This window comes from Oratosquilla oratoria, chromosome 31, assembly GCF_046742065.1.
Source record: "Oratosquilla oratoria isolate Oo_2021 chromosome 31, ASM4674206v1, whole genome shotgun sequence".
NCBI lineage: Eukaryota > Metazoa > Arthropoda > Malacostraca > Stomatopoda > Squillidae > Oratosquilla > Oratosquilla oratoria.
The window spans coordinates 375,001-382,500 of NC_134807.1; the positions used below are offsets into that span (position 1 = coordinate 375,001).

The following is a 7,500-nucleotide window of genomic DNA, read 5'->3' on the forward strand; positions in this document are numbered from 1 at the left end:
GAAGAGAATGTGTGTATGGAATTGGTAGTTGGCAACAAGTCTATCACAATAAACAACATGTGAGGAATGAGATTTTATTTCTACTTGTTACAGCTTTACCAAGCACCTTCGCAATTTGTGTTCCTTGGTAAAGCTGTAACAAGCGAAAGGTCGTACCAATAAAGGCTCCGTCCTCACGATGCGTTTCTTTTGATAGGATATTATAGCTGAAAGAGCTAATGAAAAAAAGGTTTGCTAATTTTCGATGGACTTTGAGGTCTTCTTAAGAAAAATAATACTCTCTGACGGTAACTCGAATGGAGGCAAAATATGAATTCCAGAGAGAAGAAAAGTCCTTAGTTAAAGATCCCGATAAGTTATAGTATTTCAGATGAGCAAATGAAGTTGAATGAAAATATACTCACAAAAAAGGGTTCTGGTGCATATAAATGACAACTAGCTTTCGAAAGTTATGAACCATTTACATAACCTTCAGTAGTTACTACATACTTTTTTTTTATTTTATGATATACAAAAGGGCTTGGTTACCTCTCTTATAAGGGGAAAAAAACTCTTGGCATATAAATAGATAGAGAGACAGAGAGAAGAGGAAGTACAAGGTTGATAAGCTGTTTTTGTCTTACTAGCAAGATCTCCATACAAAATGGTTCCCTTCATGATGATCACATCAGCTGAGTCAGTAAGAGTTACGTGCCTCACTTCGTCTAAACTGTTTTGGCTAAAATGAAAACTAATGTATACCGTCAAGATGAAAGGTTTAACTGTGAAACCTTTGTGCTCACCTATAACAACGAGTTTCATTATATTTACTGTGACTTCGTCTTGAATCTTTTATTAAAAAATATATATGAATGAATATATTCTATTAGTTCTTGAGAAGAAAACGATTCTACCTGATCATTATCATTAATTATGCATGGATTTCCGTGATTATTGTATTGATTATTATAAAGATATTGTACTCTTAGGATTATTCCAGTGACAAATACTCGACATTTTTCAAGGTCAGATTTCAAGCACTCATCTTTTTTTTTTTTAATAAATGATCAACAAACGAGACTTGCAAGATCCAAAGATCCGGTTTCTACTATCCTACCATTTTCTTTTGAATATACACGAGTCTTACTGAATATACTTGATCGCCAGCATAGGCTGACTCACACGGCGCTGCTTTGGGCGCTAGACGCTAGCTTCTTTATTTGCTACTGAAACGCTACGCTAGGCGCGAGCGTTAATGTTGAACATGTTTAACTTTATCGCAGCATCTATTTGACGCTGCGAACTCGTGATTTTATTTGGTGACAAACATATTCCTTCTATTTTTTAAATAATGACGTGGAACACGAAAAAATATTTAAAACAAAAGGGGATATACACATATTTGAATGTATGCGTCCTTCTCTGCTCTTTTTTCGATGGGAAACCAGTTACTCAGTCACGTACTAACAGCTAAAAACTCGTAACCTGAAAAATGATGTCACGGGCGTTGTACCCCTCTTAATCACTCCATGTTGGTGTTAATCGTTGATTACCCCGAGAACTAGTAATCTGTGTTTCAGTTTAATAAACTACGCCAGTGGTCAAGAGTGTTACCTTAGTCTAAACTCTTAGTCAAGGTTTTTTTTATTCGTTATTAGTTTGTTGCATCTGACCTTTCCATTTTCTATTGTTGCTACAATTTCTCTAGAGTCGACTGCTGCACACCTGTTGAAGGTGTGACCCCCACGAACGGCACCTTAGGTGTCGGCTACCACGTGTCTTCGACATTCCCTTTCTAAATCACGGCCTATGACCCGGACATTGTTGGCCGCAGATTCCGCCGTGGGAAGCCCTACGATCCGACCTTAACCCGACCTCGTTGCCACGCCGTTCACCTCTCCAAGGACAAGCGGCGACCGCTCTAATGTTTCTAGGGTCCGGGATATTGACATACAAGTCAGTGTGGTCCGGAAAAAGAGGTCAAAAGCTTCAGGATTTGTGGTCGCCGTCTCGGAACTCACCCTCTCCGCCACACCCGTCGACATGACGTCACGAGGTTCCTTTCTTCCGGAAGTGCGGTGAAGGGCGGATTCGGCTGAACCCTAAACGGATGACAATGGCGAATGAGTCACTCTTGATCGATTTTGTTTTATATCTTATGTCACCTTATTTCATCCTTAGATGTGTGTTCGAATCCCGCATTCCTCTCCGATGGCCAGCAATGGCTCACCTACCCCAACAGTCCAAACGCGCAGGGCAAAGGTAACAGCTTGGAGCGCAGCGACGGTCTTCTTTGCGTAGAGGATTTAGAAAAAAAACCATAGAGCACTGACTTAGAAAGTGGCTAATGAAATTAGCCCTAAGTGTGAAATTAAGTACATAAATAAAGAAACGAAATGTTGATACTAAGAGAGGAGGGAGGAGGGAGAAGTGATGAAAAAGGAAAGAGGTGAGAAGAGGGTGTAGGGGATGAAGGAAGGGAGGGAGGAAGGAGGAGAGAGGAGTGATGAAAAAGAAAAGAGGAGAGAAGTGGAAGGATGGAGAGAGGAGGGAAGAAAGAGAAAGGAGGAGAGAGGAGTGATGAAAGAGGAAAGAGGAGAAAAGAGGGTGGAGGGGATGAAGGAGGGAGAAGGAAGGAGGAGGGAAGAGGGAGGAGGGAGAAGGAAAGAGGAGGGAGAAGGAAGGAGGAGGGAAGAGGGAGGAGGGAGAAGGAAAGAGGAAAGAGGAGGGAGGAGGGAGAAGGGTGGCTCGTTGCAACGCCAACCAACAAGGTGCAGTGGAGAATGCAACGACAGCGAGGCCTGTTTGTATGTAGGACAGTAGTGCCTGGGGTGGGGTCATTTTAGTTGTGTGTGTGTGTGTGTTTTTATGGTCTGTGGTTCACGGGTGCTTCTATCTTTGTAGATCATCTTGTTAATAGCAGTGGAAATTAATAATGTGAGACAGGTTAGGATACTGGATGTCAAAGCGAATGTTGTGAAGGGAGCGAGAAAATGTCTTGGCAGAATGTAAAGTGTTTTGATAAGTGCAAAGAGAAAGGTGTACGAATACTTTGCACTGTATGGAACGGAGACTTGGAATTAGAATAAGGAGGAAAGTTGATAATTTTGAGATGAAATGTAGAAATGGGAAAAGCGTTATAAGAAGGGGGGTGAAAGGCAGAAGATTGGGGTGGGAAGGAAGACGATAGGTAGGGTAAACCAGAGTACTGAAGTTGCTTTTACGTTGGTCAGCTTTTGGCAACAAAGTAAACACCTTGGGGAGCAGAAGTAGAGAGGCGAGTTTGAGAGGAAGGCCAAGACTGGGATGATAGATGGTTATGGACATGGAACTGCCTAATGTAGGCCTTATGGTCTCTTGTAGTCTCCTTCATTATGTTCTTATGTTACTATGACTGTCAGTCCAGTAAGATGAGAGAGAGTGAACTTAAATTTCAACAAGTATTCCCGGATTCCAGTTCTCAGAAAATTCAAACTTTCAATGAGTTCTTTCGGGTCAAAGTCTTCAAAAATAGAAACGACACTTCTAACGAATACTTGCTTCTAAGCTTTACAAATAAAAATAATGTTGTACCTAACTGCGAATTAATAGGTGCAAGTTAGCCAATTTGTCATTCATTCACACAAGAAAAACGCCAATCATACGTGCTCACCAATCAAAACGAATGTGCACTTACAAGTAGATTTCGTTTACTGCAAGACGAGCTGGCCTGATCAGCGGGCACATTTGACGGGCAAACGGTCAAATTGCCCGAGTGCTCGTCGAGCGAAATCACCAAGGCTGCTGAAGCTTTGACCCTGCCAGATGCAAGTTAATATCGTGAACCCACAGCAGCAGGTTTCCCTCCCACGTTTCTTTTTCTTCTTTTCCTTTAGACACAAAGCAATTATCATGGTGTACAATATCTTCTTCTTGGTAATGCTTGTCGTACCGCACTCCACACGCTACTGGCATCGTCGGGCACGCCCGCCCAGCTATTCATTAACTCGGTCATGTGGACAACATTCACGGGCAGACCCGGCAGAATTTGCCCGCCAATCGCGCTACCCGACGGACACACCCGATCGTCTGGACACGGGTTTACATTAACATCTCCCATCTCTTCCTTGGCTGGCACAGGCTCCACTCATGGCGATTCGCAGACTAAGTAAACACAACATTAATTTATCAATCACCTTAAATCTCGACGCCAACATTTAACTCCGCATTTTTCATCACTTTATAGCTCACTAACGGAAATTTGTAAGATATCGTACGTCTTTACGTATCATATTTGTGGAGCTCTAAACACATACACTTTTCTAAAAGCGACTAGTCAACAAATAATGACTGACAAATAAAATCCCGAAGGACAAATCTAAATTTGATTGGCTAGGAGGAACACCACACATTCGTTGATGACCAATCACAGTGCCTCCTCGGGCGGGCTCTAGTACCTCATTTGTCTCGATCTCTGTCGTTTGTGTTTCATATAGATAAATGATCATTTCGATTAATTGGGCCCAGAAATTTAATACAGCTTCATTCTTATGCCGTAATGAAGGGTTTCAACGAATTGCGTGTTCTGAATGGAGCACTGTGTCCATTTGCTAATTAATCTGTAATAACTTTTGACCTTAATGACGCAGTTGGAAGGTAGTGAAATGCAGTATATGGGTACCACTGTATTCCAGTACTGTGTATCCCCAGCTTTGAAAAATACTCAATATAGTTTCGAATTGAATGACATTCTCCTTTTTTCACTTGCTTCGGTATTCTTGGTTGCCATGGCGTCGTCACTGTGGCCACAAAATCTTAAAAGATGACTCATTTTTACACATTTTTATGCTTTTTGTCATGTGTAATTGACACAAATTTTACTATGAGGATAAATGTGATCGTAATTAGCCGTAGTTTTGTTTATTATCTATTACGAAATCCTTAAATGTAGCAAGTATTGTTGGTAAAACTTGGAAACTTTCATTGTTTTGTGGCTGACGACTTAAGAACGCCTCATTCTCCATTGTTTTCAGCTTTAGTATGTACAGAAGAAAGCATAGTTTTATTTAACATACATGCATACATACATACATGCATGCATACATACATACATGCATACATACATGCATACATGCATACATGCATACATGCATACATGCATACATGCATACATACATACATAAATACATACATACATATACCAGGGGCTTTTTCCCCCTTATATGGGAGGTAGCCAAAAAGAAAAAGGCATAGAAACCACTCCCACTCATTTCATCCCCTACATACTCCACTCCCCTCCACCCTCTTCCCTCCCTCACATCTTGGCACCTCCTGGATGACGGGTCATCCCTGCATCCTGTCCACTGCCCTGGGTCAGAAGCAGTGTCGTAAGGCACAGCACATCCACAGCAAGGCCGCTTCATTAATTCGGCGCCCCCCCCCTCTCCGTCCCTTCATGCAGAAAAGGAGAAGACGGGGAGAAATCCCTTCGGGCTGCGTCAATTTATTTCTCATACATACTCCCTCACCTCCCCATCATGCATCACAGCATCATCCATACACAACCCTTCTCCATTCACCCCTATCTTCTGTCCTCTCCCGTCCTTCCTCAACAGACATTCCTCTCTCTCGTAATGCCCCTTTTACTCCATCCATCTCATCCTAGGACACTCCCTCATATTTACTCTTTCCAGCTCTGCCCTCCACATCTCTTTTACTAATCTTTCTTCACTCGTTCTTTCCATGTGTCCAAACGATCCCAATATTCTTTCATCAACCCTATCTCCCAGGTCCCTTTCCACCCCTGTTCTCCTCCTCACCTCATTTCTCACTCTATCTAGCCTAGTGACCCCTATCATACTTCTCAGACATTTCATCTCAAACACATTCAAGCTCCTTCTCTCTTCCTCTCTTATGTTCCATGTTTCTGCCCCATACAATACTGTCGGCACAATCACTCCTTCATATAACCTCCTCTTAGCATCCATTCCCAAATATCTATTTCTCATTACACTTTTTAATCCACCAAGGCATTTACTCGCTTCTCTCAATCTACATTCTACCTCCACCCCCACTCCTCCCTTTCCTGCCACATTTGCACCCAAGTATCTAAAACTATCCACTTCCTCCAGTCTCTCTCTTAATATTCACTTTCAGCCTACTGTCACTCTCTCCCCTTGTACACCTCATCACCTTACTTTTGCTCACATTTATCATCAACTTCGTTCTTTCACACACCTTTTCAAAATATGTCACTAACTTCCTCAATCCCTCCTCTAATCCTGCTACAAGAGCAGTGTCGTCAGCAAACAACAACTGGCTTATTTCCCACTTTTCTCCATTTTCTTTAACCATCTCCAACCCCCAACCCACCACCCTTGCATTCACCTCTCGCACCACCTTATCCATGTATAGATTGAATAGCCAGGGCGACATAACACATCCCTGACGAAGTCCCACCTTTACCTCAAACCATTCACTCTCTCCATTTCTAATCCTAACACAAGCTCTACTACTCTCCTAAAAACTCTTGACTGCTCTTAACAGCTTTCCTCCTATCCCATATATCTGCAATACCTCCCAAAGTGCCTTCCTGTCTACCTTGTAATAAGCATTTTCCAAATCCATAAAAAAAACATCCTTACCTTTTCCTATAGCTTTCTCACATATCTAACCACAAAAATCTGATCTACACAATCCCTACCTGTCCTAAAACCACATTGTTCCTCACCAATTACTCCCTCTGTTCCTCTCCTAATCCTCTCAATCAAGACCCTCCCATAAGCCTTCCCAACTACACTCAACAAGCTGATCCCTCTGAAACTACTACACTCACACTTGTCCCCCTTTCCCTTGTAAAGTGGAACTATACAGGCATTCCTCCAGTCCTCTGACACTCTACCTTCTCTTAAACAAATATTGAATAACCTCACCAGCAAGTCCACCATATCTGTACCTCCTTTTTTCAGACATTCTGCATGGCATCCATCCAATCCAGGTGCCTTACCTGCTCTCATCATCTTAACAGCTGCTTTCAATTAATCTTTCCCTATTTCTCCTCCATTTTCCTCACTCATCACTCTCATTTTCTTAGTGCTTCCCACTGCAAATACCTTTCCCTCCCTATCCTCTTTCGCATTTAGAAACTCTCTAAAATACTCTGCCCACCTTCCTCTCACTGCCTTCTCTTCCATTATCATCTCTCCATCTGCACCTTTTACCTTTTCCTCTCTTCTTGATTCGCCTCCTCTTCCTCTTTTAATTTCTTTCCAAAACATCTTTTTATTACTTATTTATTACTTTTATTATCTTATGCTTGACTTCCTTTCTCTTTAATTTGTACCTCTTAAACAATGCCCTCGTCCTAATTTGTAGGTTAGGTTAGGTTAGGTTTGGGTTGTTAGGTTAGGTTAGGTTAGGTTAGGTTAGATTAGGTTAGGATTGGTTAGGTTAATTTAGGTTGGTTTGGTTAGGTTAGGTTAGGTTATGTTATGTTGTTTGGTTTGGTTTTAGGTTAGGATAGGTTAGGTTAGGTTAGGGTGG

At 41.9% G+C, this 7,500-nt stretch overlaps 1 protein-coding gene across 1 annotated transcript in view; it reads right to left on the reverse strand.

Annotated features, from left to right (window-relative positions):
• LOC143041686 (uncharacterized) overlaps window positions 1-3,750 on the reverse strand; it is a 15,822-nt gene extending 12,072 nt beyond the window's left edge. The window contains exon 1 of the mRNA XM_076213692.1: window positions 3,656-3,750. The gene's annotated coding sequence lies outside the window, so the exon portion shown is untranslated. The remainder of the gene's footprint in view (window positions 1-3,655) is intronic.
• Window positions 3,751-7,500: the final 3,750 nt, after the last annotated feature.